At 39.8% G+C, this 13,395-nt stretch overlaps 1 pseudogene; it reads left to right on the top strand.

Annotated features, from left to right (window-relative positions):
• The first annotated feature begins 11,047 nt into the window (after positions 1-11,047).
• Positions 11,048-11,174, top strand: LOC128646370 (uncharacterized; annotated as a pseudogene).
• The last annotated feature ends 2,221 nt before the right edge of the window (positions 11,175-13,395 follow it).

The raw sequence follows: 13,395 nt of genomic DNA, 5'->3' as shown, positions 1-13,395 counted from the left end.
TCTCTGGTGACTATGTCGGGTCCATCTGTCCAAGGGTATGACCTTCCGCAGGTCAGATGGGACAATTGTTACAATAGATGCCAGCCTTTTAGGTTGGGATGCAGTCTGGAACTCCCTGAAGGCTCAGGGATAGTGGACTTAGGAGGAGACCCTCCTTCTAATAAATATTCTGGAACTGGGAGTGATATTCCATGCTCTTCAGACTTGGCCTCAGTTAGCAACTCTGAGTTACATCATACTCAGTCGGACAATATACACGACTGTGGCTTACATCAGCCATCAAGGGGGAACAGAAGTTCCCTAGCGATGTTAGAAGTCTTACAATAATTCACTGGACAGAGACTCACTCTTGTCTATCAGCTATCCATATCCCAGGTGTTGAGAACTGGGAGGTGGATTTTCTAAGTCGTCAGACTTTTCTTCCGGGGGAGTGGGATTTCCTCCGGAGGTCAAGACCAAGCAGGAGAGGGCTTTTGGTGTTTTTGACAGCTCCTGCGTAGCCACGCAGGACCTGGTATGCAGATCTGGTGGACATGTCATCCTTTCCATCACGGTCTCTGCTTCTGAGACAGGTCCCTCTACCTCAGGGTCCTTTCAACCATCTAAATAGAATCAATCTGAGATGGACTGCCTGGAGACTGAACGCTTGATGTTATCAAAGCATGGCTTCTCCGAGTCAGTCATTGATACCTTAATACAGACATGAAAGCCTGTCTCTAGGAAAATTGAACATAGATATGGTGTAAATATCTGATTGTTATGAATCCAAGGGTTACTCATGGAGTAAAGTCTGGATTCCCAGGATATTATCTTTTCTCCAAGATGTTTTTGAGAAAAGGGTTGTCAGCTAATTCCTTAAAAGGGGACAGATTTTTACTCTGTCTATTTTTTTGCACAAGCGTCTGGCAGGTATTCTAGATGTTCAGGCATTTGGTCAGGCTTTGGTTAGATCCAAGCCTGTGTTTAAAACTGTTGCTCCGCCATGGAGCTTAAACCTGATTCTTAAGGTTCTTCAAGAAGTTCCGTTTGAACCTTTTTTGTTCCATAGATATCAATCTTTATCTTGGAAAGTTCCTTTTGGGTAGCTAATTCCTCGACTCGTAGAGTCTCCAAGTTATCTGTGTTACAATGTGATTCTCCTTATCTGGTCCTTCGTACGGATAAGGTAGTCCTGCGTACCAACCTGGGTTTTTTCCTAAGGTGGTATCTAACAAGTACATCACTCAAGAGATAGTTGTTCCATGCTTGTATCCTAATCCTTCCTCAAAGAAGGAACGTCTATTACACAATATTGGACGTGGTTTGTGCTTTAAAGTTTTACTTACAAGCTACTACAGTTTTCATCAAACGTTCACCTTGTTTGTTGTTTATTCTGGACAGAGGAGAGGTCAAAAGACTTCAGCAGCCTCTCTGTCTTTTTGGTTAAAAAGCATAATTCATTTAGCTTATGAGACTGCTGGACAGCAGCCTCCTGAAGGGATTACAGCTCATTCTACTAGAGCTGTGGTTTTCACTTGGGCCTTTTTTAAATGTGGCTTCTGTTGAACAGATTTACAAGACGGAGTCTTGGTCTGCGCTTCATACTTTTCAAATTTAACAAATTTGATACCTTGCTTCTTCGGAGGCTATTTTTGGGAGAAAGGGTTTTTTACAGGCAGTGGTAACTTCCGTTTAAGTACCTGCCTTGTCCCTCCCATCATCCGTGTACTTTAGCTTTGGTATTGGTATTCCATAAGTAATGGATGATCCGTGGACTGGATACACTTAACAAGAGAAAACATAATTTATGCTTACCTGATAAATTTATTTCTCTTGTAGTGTATCCAGTCCACGGCCCGCCCTGTCACTTTAAGGCAGGTAATTTTTTCATTTGAACTACAGTCACCACTGCACCCTATGGTTTTTCCTTTCTCTGCATGTTTTCGGTCGAATGACTGAATATGGCAGTTAGGGGAGGAGCTATATAGCAGCTTTGCTGTGGGTGGACTCTTGCAGCTTCCTGTTGGGAAGGAGAATATATTCCATAAGTAATGGATGATCCGTGGACTGGATACACTACAAGAGAAATAAATTTATCAGGTAAGCATAAATTATGTTTTTTGCTCAGGCTTGGGTTCGGGATGTTCAGGATCCTTGGGCGATAGACATTGTGTCCCCGGGATACAAACTAGTATACAAGACCTTTCCCCCCCCCCCCGGGGCAGATTTCTTCTCTCAAGATTATCTGTAGACCAGATAAAGAGAGGCGTTCTTACGTTGTGTTCGGGATCTATCCGAAATGGGAGTGATAGTTCCTGTTTCAGTACAGGAGCAGGGTCTGGGATTTTACTCCAATCTGTTTATGGTTCCCAAGAAAGAGGTAACCTTCAGACGAATCTTGGATCTCAAGAGTCTAAACAAATTCCTCAGAGTACCGTCCTTCAAAATGGAAACTATTTGTTCCATTCTTCCCTTAGTTCAAGAGGGTCAATTTATGACAACAGTAGATTTAAAGGATGCGTACCTTCATGATCCCATCCACAGGGATCATCACAAGTTTCTGAGATTTGCTTTTCTCCACAAACATTTCCAGTTTGTGGCTCTTTCTTTCGGACTAGCTATAGCTCCCAGAATTTTTTCTAAGGTTCTGGGATCTCTGTTGGCAGTTTTTCGGTTACAGGGTATTGCAGTGGCGCCTTATCTGGATGACATTCTGGTTCAGGCCCAGTCTTTTCATCTAGCAACCTCCCACACGGAGATGCTTGTATCCTTCCTGCACTCTCACGGTTGGAAGGTGAATCTGGAAAAGAGTTCCTTAATTCCATCTACAAGGGTAGTCTTTTTGGGAACCATAATAGATTCTGTTTTGATGAAAATATTTCTGACGTAGGTAAGAAAATCCAAGATTTTTAATCTTGTCTGTCTCTTCAGTCCTCTCCTCAGCCATCAGTGGCTCAATGTATGGAGGTAATCGGTCTCATGGTAGCCGCCATGGATATTATTCCTTTTACTCGTTTCCATCTCAGACCTCTGCTGTTATGCATGCTCAAACAGTGGAACGGGGATTACGCGGCTCTGTCTCCGCAAATTAATTTGGATCAGATGACAAGAGATTCTCTTGCTTGGTGGTTGTCTCAGGATCATCTCTCCCAGGGAACCTGTTTTCGCAGACATATCTGGGTGATAGTGACTACGGACGCCAGCCTGACAGGTTGGGGAGCAGTCTGGGGCCTTCTAAAGGCTCAGGACACATGGACTTGGGAAGAATCTGTTCTCCCCATAAACATTCTAGAGCTAAGAGCAATCTTCAATGCCTCAGCTTCTGTCCGGTTTATCAGATTTAAGTCGGACAACATAACCTCAGTGGCTTACATCAACCATCAGGGTGAAACTCGGAGTTCTTTGGCCATGAAAGAGGTGTCCAAGATTATTCAGTGGGCGGAGACCCACAACTGTTGTCTATCTGCGATCCACATTCCAGGAGTGGACAATTGGGATGCAGATTTTCTGAGCAGACCAGGGACCCTTAGGCGGTTTTGATAGATGCTCTGGCAGTTCCTTGCAATTTCAATCTTTCATACCTATTTCTTCCGTTCTCTCTCCTTCCTCGGATCATTGCTTGGATCAAGCAAGAGAAGTGCGCCTGTGATTCTCATTGCACCGACGTGGCCACACAGGATTTGGTATGCAAACCTAGTGGAGATGTCATTTCTCCCTCCTTGGAAACTTCCTTCTCCTTCAAAGGCCCCTCCTAAGCGTGTTTTTTCAGATCAGGTCATTGAGACTATGATTCAGGCTCGCAATCCTGTTACCAGGAAAATTTACCATAAGATTTGGCGTAAATATCTGTATTGGTGCGATTCCAAAGGCTACTCTTGGAGTAGAGTTCGGATTCCTAGGATTTTATCTTTTTTCCAAGAGGTTTTGGAGAAGGGGTTATCGACAAATTCCTTGAAAGGTCAAATTTCTACCTTATCTATTTTGTTACATAAACGTCTGGCAGAGGTACCAGATGTTCAATCGTTCTGTCAGGCCTTGGTCAGAATCAGGCCTGTGTTCAAACCTGTTACTCTTCCCTGGAGTCTTAATCTTGTTCTTAAGGTTCTTCAGCAGGCTCCTTTTGAACCTATGCATTCCTTAGATATTAAGTTGTTAACTTGGAAGTTTTTTGTTTTTTCTTGTTGCTATTTCTTCAGCTCGTAGAGTCTCCGATCTCTCGGTTTTACAGCATGAGTCTCCCTATCTTATCTTTCACTCGGATAAGGTTGATTTACGTACTAAATTGGATTTTCTTCCTAAAGTAGTTTCAGATCGGAACATTAATCAGGAGATTGTTGTTCCTTCTTTTTGTCCTAATGCTTCTTCTCATAAGGAACATCTTCTGCACAACCTAAACGTGGTTCGTGCTCTGAAATTCTATTTACAGGCAACTAAGGATTTTCGTCAGTCTTCTGCTCTGTTTGTTGTTTTCCCTGGGAAACGTAATGGGCAGAAAGCTACGGCTACTTCTATTTCTTTATGGCTGAAGAGTATAATTCACTTTGCCTATGAAACTGCTGGACAGCAGCCTCCTGAGAAGGTTACGGCTCATTCTAAGAGGGCTGTTTCCTCTTCCTGTGCATTTAAAAATGAAGCTTCTGTAGAACAGATTTGCAAGGCTGCAACTTGGTCCTCTCTATATACTTTTTCAAAATTCTATAAGTTTGATACTTTTGCCTTGGCTGAGACTTCCTTTGGGAGAAAGGTTCTTCAAGCAGTGGTGCCTTCTGTTTAGGCTCCCTGTCTTGTCCCGCCCTTATCATCTGTGTCCTTTAGCTTGGGTATTGATTCCCAATAGTAATTAGATGATCCGTGGACTCATTGTGTCATTAGAAAGAAAACAAAATTTATGCTTACATGATAAATGTATTTCTTTCTTGACACAATGAGTCCATGGCCCGCCCTGTTTTTGATGACAGGATATTTTTTGTTATGTTATAAACCTCAGGCACGTCTGCACCTTGTTGCTTCCTTTCTCTCCTTTACTTCGGTCGAATGACTGCGGTTGGATAGAAGGGATGTAATATTTAACAGCTTTGCTGTGGTGCTCTTTGCCGCCTCCCGCTGGCCAGGAGGTGAATATCCTAATAGGAATTAGATGATCCGTGGACTCATCGTGTCAAGAAAGAAAGAAATTTATCAGGTAAGCATAAATTTTGTTTTTGAAAAAAGATTCCAATTAACTTCTGTTATCAAATTTGTTTTCTTCTCATATTATTCTTTGTTGAAGAGATACCTAGGTAGGTAGCGTGCACATGTCTGAAGCACTACATGACAGGAAATAGTGCTGTCATCTATTGCTCCTGCTAATGTATAACATTGTTGCAAAATTAGTGCTATATAGTGCTGTAGACACGTGCACACTCCTGAGCTTAAATCCCTATTTTTCAACAAAGAATAACAAGAAAACGAAGACAATTTGATAATAGAAGTAAATTGGAAAGTTGTTTAAAATTGTATGGACTATCTGAATCAGGAAATACATTTTTTGGGTTTGATGTCCCTTTAAGCGCAAGAGACCTCCAAACGCCCTTGTTTGGATTGATATAGGACCCTCTGGCTGCAATACACAACATAAATGTTTATTTAACTCTTTTATACCTACTTTTTGCGTGCATGAAATGTAGCAAAAAATAAATGTTTCTCTTTTGATTTTTAATATCTATCTTATTTTCAAATATAACCACTGTGAATAATTCTACTAATTTTTGAAAGGTTACCTAATACAGTCATAGAACTGAACATGTTTGGACTATGAAGTTTAGGGAAAAAAGACTATCACCTAGATTACGAGTTTTGCGTTACGGTGCGGTACAGCTTTTAACGCTGAAAAATTGGCCATTACGCTGGAATGGCCAGGAACGCATATTACGAGTCTTGTCGGTATAGCTATACCGCAAGCATTTTAGCCTGTAACGCAACTTCCATTCTGCACTCAAAAAACTGACGTTTTATGGGGGATTTTCATAGCGCCTGTATTACAAGTTGTGCGGTCTGACTAAAAGGCTTGCGTTACAGCCTATACCGACACAATCCATACCGCCATCTGAGACCAGTAGTTATGGATTTTGCGAAAACAAAAATGTTTCACAAAACTCATAACTAAACTGTTACAAAGTACACTAACTACTTATTAACCCCTAAATTGCCGCCCTCCCGCATAGCAAACACTATATTAAACCTATTAACCCCTAATCTGCCGCCCACCAACATCGTGACTATTAAATAAATGTATTAACCCCTAATCTGCTTCTCCCCGACTTCACCAATACTATAATAAAGTTATTAACCCCTAAACCTCCGGCCTCCCACATCGCTGTCACTAAATAAACCTATTAACCCCTAAACCTCCGGCCTCCCACATCGCCGCCACTAAATAAACCTATTAACCCCTAAACCTCCGGCCTCCCTCATCGCCGCCACTAAATAAACCTATTAACCTCTAAACCGCCGGCCCCCCACATCTCAAAACAATAAATTAAACTATTAACCACTAACCATAACACCCCCCTAACTTTAAATTAAAATTACAATATAACTATATTAAAATAAATAAAAACTTACCTGCGAAATAAAAATAAACCTAAGTTTAAACTATAAATTAACCTAACATAACTAAAACTAAAATAAAAAACTACCAATTCAAAAATCTAAATTACAAATTTAAAAAACCTAACACTACGAAAAATTTTACAAAATCTAAAATTAAAAATAATAAACATTAAATAAGGAAAAATAAAAAACACTAAGATTACAAAAAATAATAAAAGAAATTATCAAAAATAAAAACAATTACACCTAATAGCGCTATAAAAATAAAAAAGCCCCCCAAAAATAAAAACACCCCCTATCTTACAATAAACTATTAATATCCCTTCAAAGGGCCTTTTGTAGGGCATTGCCCTAAGTTAAACAGCTCTTTTTCCTGTAAAAAAAATACAACAGTAAAACCCACCAACCAACCCCCCAAAATAAAAAACCTAGCTCTAAAAAAAATCTAAGCTACCCATTGACCCTAAAGGGGCATTTGTATGGGCATTGCCCTTAAAAGGGCATTCAGCTCTTTTTCACTGCCCTTTAAAGTGCATTCTGCTCTTTTACAATTGCCCAAAGCGCTAATCTAAAAAAATAAACCACCCAAAAGAATGAAAATAAAAAATAACACTAAAAGGCTTGCGTTACAGCCTATACCGACACAATCCATACCGCCATCTGAGACCAGTAGTTATGGATTTTGCGAAAACAAAAATGTTTCACAAAACTCATAACTAAACTGTTACAAAGTACACTAACTACTTATTAACCCCTAAATTGCCGCCCTCCCGCATAGCAAACACTATATTAAACCTATTAACCCCTAATCTGCCGCCCACCAACATCGTGACTATTAAATAAATGTATTAACCCCTAATCTGCTTCTCCCCGACTTCACCAATACTATAATAAAGTTATTAACCCCTAAACCTCCGGCCTCCCACATCGCTGTCACTAAATAAACCTATTAACCCCTAAACCTCCGGCCTCCCACATCGCCGCCACTAAATAAACCTATTAACCCCTAAACCTCCGGCCTCCCTCATCGCCGCCACTAAATAAACCTATTAACCTCTAAACCGCCGGCCCCCCACATCTCAAAACAATAAATTAAACTATTAACCACTAACCATAACACCCCCCTAACTTTAAATTAAAATTACAATATAACTATATTAAAATAAATAAAAACTTACCTGCGAAATAAAAATAAACCTAAGTTTAAACTATAAATTAACCTAACATAACTAAAACTAAAATAAAAAACTACCAATTCAAAAATCTAAATTACAAATTTAAAAAACCTAACACTACGAAAAATTTTACAAAATCTAAAATTAAAAATAATAAACATTAAATAAGGAAAAATAAAAAACACTAAGATTACAAAAAATAATAAAAGAAATTATCAAAAATAAAAACAATTACACCTAATAGCGCTATAAAAATAAAAAAGCCCCCCAAAAATAAAAACACCCCCTATCTTACAATAAACTATTAATATCCCTTCAAAGGGCCTTTTGTAGGGCATTGCCCTAAGTTAAACAGCTCTTTTTCCTGTAAAAAAAATACAACAGTAAAACCCACCAACCAACCCCCCAAAATAAAAAACCTAGCTCTAAAAAAAATCTAAGCTACCCATTGACCCTAAAGGGGCATTTGTATGGGCATTGCCCTTAAAAGGGCATTCAGCTCTTTTTCACTGCCCTTTAAAGTGCATTCTGCTCTTTTACAATTGCCCAAAGCGCTAATCTAAAAAAATAAACCACCCAAAAGAATGAAAATAAAAAATAACACTAACCCCATTAAATCTATTAACGGTTCCTGAAGTCCAGACATCCATCTTTATCCAGGCGGCAAGAAGTCTTCATCCAGGCAGCGACACCTTCATCCATCTCGGGGGACGTCTTCTATCTTCATCCCGGTTGCGCGGAGCAGAGCTGTCCTGGTAGCCGATCCCATCCTTCGCGGAGCGTCCTCTTCATACAGTCACCGCCGTACACTGAAGTTGAATGCAAGGTAGCCGTTTTCAAAATGGCGTACCTTGCATTCCAATTGGCTGATTTGATTTTTCAAATTCAAATCAGCCAATAGGATGAGAGCTTCTGTAATCCTATTGGCTGTTCAAAATAGCCAATAGGATGATGAGCTATTGAAATCCTTTTGGCTGTTCAAATCTTAGGGTGTTAGGTTTAATCATAACTTTTTTTCCCCAGAGACATCAATGGGGTTGCGTTACAGAGTTTTTTTATTCTGCACTTCAGATTTTAGTTTTTTCTCTCCCCATTGATGTCTATGGGGGAAAACATGCACAAGCACGTCAAATCAGCCCAAGGAGACTTTTTGTACGCACAAGGAGGCTTTTCAGTAACTTGTAAAGGCAGCGCTATGGAGAGTGAAATAACGCAACTTTTTTTTTTGTTTAGCGTAAAACTCGTAATTTAGGCGACTGTTATTTAGTTCTTAATCTGCTGGGTCTATTGACAAAAAACTTTATATTTGTGTGGGTTTCCCACTGAAAAATGACTTACAGCGGTGCTTAAATTTGACCATCATATAAAAGCACAAAACCAGCTCAGCACCCAGTGGCAGAACTTTTTTCACTTTCTGCAATTATTTTTGTTTTGTAAAAATATTTCTGCAGCTCATTTTGAAATAAAATTCAATTTTAAATTAGCAGTTACACTAAAGCACCAGCTGAATTTCAATGTGTTAAGTAGCTGGGAGAATAAATTAATTGGAAAGTTTTATAATATATTGCATCAGTTAAACGCATTGTAAATTATTCGCAGAGAAAAAAAAAAAGAAAGGTTAAGTTTTTAAAACGTCTCTTGAATAACATTTTTTAATTTCCTTTGGGTCTAACATTACATAATTAAAAGGTAAAACTGTATTAGTAAAAATGGTGCATTGCTCACAAGAACATCTTACATTTAGAAGTCATAGCTTTGCAGACTGGGAAAGACTAGGGGGAAAGGTTGAAACATCCCAGAGAGACGGTCATTAATCAATGTGCTGCACTTTTGTTGAGCTGCTCTGTATTTATTAGACTGTTCTCTTCAAACAGCACTTCACACTGGCTGCACTGTGTTCAGGAAAACTTACACAGTGCAGCCGGAGCACAATGCTGTTTGAAGAGAACAGCGTAATGTGATGCAGTGCTGCAAAGCAAAAGTGCTAATAGTTCCAGCATGTTTTTCTTAAGACATGCTGCATTTTCTGCAGTGACTTCTCAGATGACAGTGTGTTCTGTCTTGGATGTAAAATGGATCAACAGCGAATGGTTTAAGACACATATTGAATTAATTTTGTAGTATTGCAGTAATATTCATTACTGTTGGGAATTCATAACCTGGCCACCAGGAGGAGGCATAGACAACCTACACCAGAGCTTTAATATCCCTTCTACTTCCCTGACCATCCCAGTATTTCTTTGCTTCATTCATAGCAGCAGGCAAAGACAAAGGTGTTCAATATTTTATTCAGTTTACTTTTGTATTCCCTCATGAGGTAAAATTTGGAAGAGAAGGATTTAGGAGTACTGGCTGTGCAATGTAAATTTCCTTGCAGGAGTTGTAACCACAGGCCTACCACGGGTGTTGCTGGAATAATTCCTTTAGTCTCCTCCTGTTGGTCCATGAAGATGTACTCCCTTAGTATATACTCTACAGTTAGTTACAGTACACAATGGGCTCTCTACTGTATCTGCAGTTCTATAATCTGGATAAGAGCAGTGTAGGGGACATTTTCTGGGTAAGTACCTGCATGTCTCTCACAGCCCACAGGCTACAAAGGTTACACAGAGCTAGGGTTGATTGTCACAAAAGGTTCCCCAGTGTAGGCTGTTTGTGCACATTTACATCCACAAGTGGGTCAGGCTATATTGCCTCATTGCTATAGTATATTGGTATCAGACACAAAATGTTTTATGTGTACCGGCCCCTTTAAGAGCTACGTTACTGGCGATGGCTTTGCAACGGAAAGATGGATCAACACAGGGGGCATTTTGTTGCCATTTTTGGCATGCTCTTCACCTCCTCCCTCCTTATTATGTTGCGGCCTTAGCGCACTACAGGAGGAGGGGGTAAGTCCTTAATCCTGATGCAAAGGGGAGTCCAGTAGATGTTTTTAGAGATTTTAGAATATCTCCTGAAAGTAAGGGCAAACCTGACATATGTATTATGCATACTATAGGTTTTTGACAGAGCACAGTTCTCAGCTAGTATATAGTTATACTACTAAACTGTTACAAGTGTTTTAAATAATGTGTAATCATTTTTAAGTTTATTACAATGCACTGTTTATTACAGGAACTATAGGGAACACCTGTATATTTAAACTGTGTTTATTACTAAAAAAGGGACCTGGTGAAGTTGAGGTAATTCCTTGTAGTGGGAAGATCAATCTACTGAATACAGGTATGGCACATTGATCAATGTCCATCCTTCAGCTTTGTGTTACAACCCTAATTAAATTTTGTTTTACACTCAAACCAATACTCTCTTTCTCTTCAGATTGAATAACTCTTTCGTCTGCTACTAAAGATTTCCATGGAGAGGAACAACCATGAGTTTAAAGGGATATTAAACCCAATTTTTTTCCTTTCATGATTCAGATAGAGAATGCAATTTTAAGCAACTTTCTAATTTACTCTTATTATCAATTTTATTTGAAAAAAACAAGGAATGTAAGCTTAGAAGCCGGCCCATTTTTGGTTCAGCACCCTGGGTAGCGTTTGCTGATTGGTGGCTACCTCTGGGTCAAAGTTTTACTTTAAAAAAAAAATTTAAGACCTTGTTTGTTCCGAGTTAAATCCCTCTTTTCCACGGTCAAGGGGAAATGGAAGCCTTTTTTTCTTGCTCTAGGTTAACTCTCTAACCTTGTTCCAGTCTGGAATAGGCCAGAGAAAACCAGAAGTCACCTTCTAATGCAAGATTTGTAGGAAGGTACAACCCCAGACACAGACTCGTCTCTGGGAGGGGACAGATTAGGTCTTGAGAAGCCGAGTTTTTCATCTGTTCAATGTAGGATCTGGAGGAAATGGGATTCATTATCCCTGTTCTAATATCAGAATGCGGGAGAGGATTCTATGTCGCTCTATTTTCAGTTCCAAAAAAAACAGAAAACATGACCTGTTTGAGAGTATCCTGTAATCAAGTTCTTGAAGGTTCCCTTCTTTAATGGGTTACCTATCTTCTTCTTCTTTTTTTCCTCTCCTTGGTTAGTTAATGATGTTTGAACTTGAAGGATGTTAACCTGCACTTTCCTATCATCAAGGGCATTCATTGATTCTTTATTTTATTTTTTTACATGCCTGGAAGACATCCGTTGTAGTTCTTTCTTTTTTATTTATTTACTGGTCATAGGATCCTTCCCAAGGTCTTAAATGCTTTACTGTCTGCAGTTGGAGTTCAAGCTTTAGCTTGACTTTCTATTTGGAGGATACTGGGTAATCCTACTTACATGGTTCCTTCATTTCTGGGAGGATCATAGGCTCGGTCTGGATGCTCTGTGTAGACCGAGCAGTTCAATATTCTTCTATCTGCTTATCGGACTTTGAGTCCCTATTCCAGGTGTTGTTAGTTCTAAGTTTAGAGTCAGTGTGTCAGCATCAGATTCCATTTAGTTTCAAAGTTTTTCTTTGGCGTGTACTCTAAATCTGGTTCTAAAACAGTAAAATGGTACCCACAACAATCTGTCTCTGTTGCTCCATTTAGAGTTTTTAGTTACAAACTCTATTTCTAGCAGAATTTTTCCTTACTATCTTCCTTGGCATTTGGGAAATGTTTGCAACGGATACCAACCTTTAGGGTTGGAGTGTAGTCTGGAGATCATGAAGTCGCAGGGAGTTTGGCCTCCTCATGAGGTGAGGTTACTAGTACATTGTTGGAACTCTGTGTGGCCTTCACAGAGGTTCAGTTGGTCAACATTCAACATTCAGCTGTAGCTTGCATCTTCCTCTGAGGTAATATTATAGTGCTTTAGTAAGGGAAAATGTTTCTTGCATTCTAAATGGAGCAGAAAATTATCAATGTACTATTTTAGCAATCAACCTTCCTATGGTCACCAGATAGGAATCAGATCATCTGAGTCTTCAGTCTCTATACTTGGAATTATGGTCTTTTCCTCAAGAGATTTTGATCAGTGAGGGGGTCACTGGGCTTTCCTGGAGATCAACTTGATGGCTTTTCGTTAGCATCTTAACTCCACAGATATGGGTCAAATTGTGAGACTTCAGCAGAACTAATTGATGCTTTTCACAGTTCTGTAGTAATTGCAACTGTTTTCTCTAGTTTCCCCTATGGTCCTTCGTGTGAGGGTCATTGCTTAGATCAAACAGAATATGGAATCCAACCTGGTCAGGGTGCCCAGTTATCAACGGTAGTGCTTACTTCAGCACCTTGGGCTATGTTTTCAATTTGTTTGCTTAGATGAACACTTAGGGGCCAAATTATCAAGTTTTGAATGGAGCTTAATGCTCCTGTTTCCGCGCAAGCCTTTAGGCTCGCCGGAAACAGCAATTATGTAGCTGCGGTCTAGAGACTGCTGCTCCATAACTTGTCTGCCTTCTCTGAGGCTGCGGACATCAATCCGCCCGATCATATCTGATTGGCACCAAATCTGCAGGGGGCAGCATTGCACTAGCAGTTCACAAGAACTGCTTGTGCAGTGATAAATGCCGACAGGGTATGCTGTTGGCATTTATCGATGTGCGGCGGACATGATGCGCTACATTGTATCATGTCCTTCCGCACTTTAATAAATCGGCCCCTTAGTCTTTTTCTCTAAAGACGTTTCTGTAGTGGTTTCTTGATTTAGGCTTGATTACTTGTCTCTAAGAGG

Source organism: Bombina bombina, chromosome 1, assembly GCF_027579735.1.
Source record: "Bombina bombina isolate aBomBom1 chromosome 1, aBomBom1.pri, whole genome shotgun sequence".
Classification (NCBI taxonomy): domain Eukaryota; kingdom Metazoa; phylum Chordata; class Amphibia; order Anura; family Bombinatoridae; genus Bombina; species Bombina bombina.
This window is presented reverse-complemented; position numbering and strand designations above follow the sequence as displayed.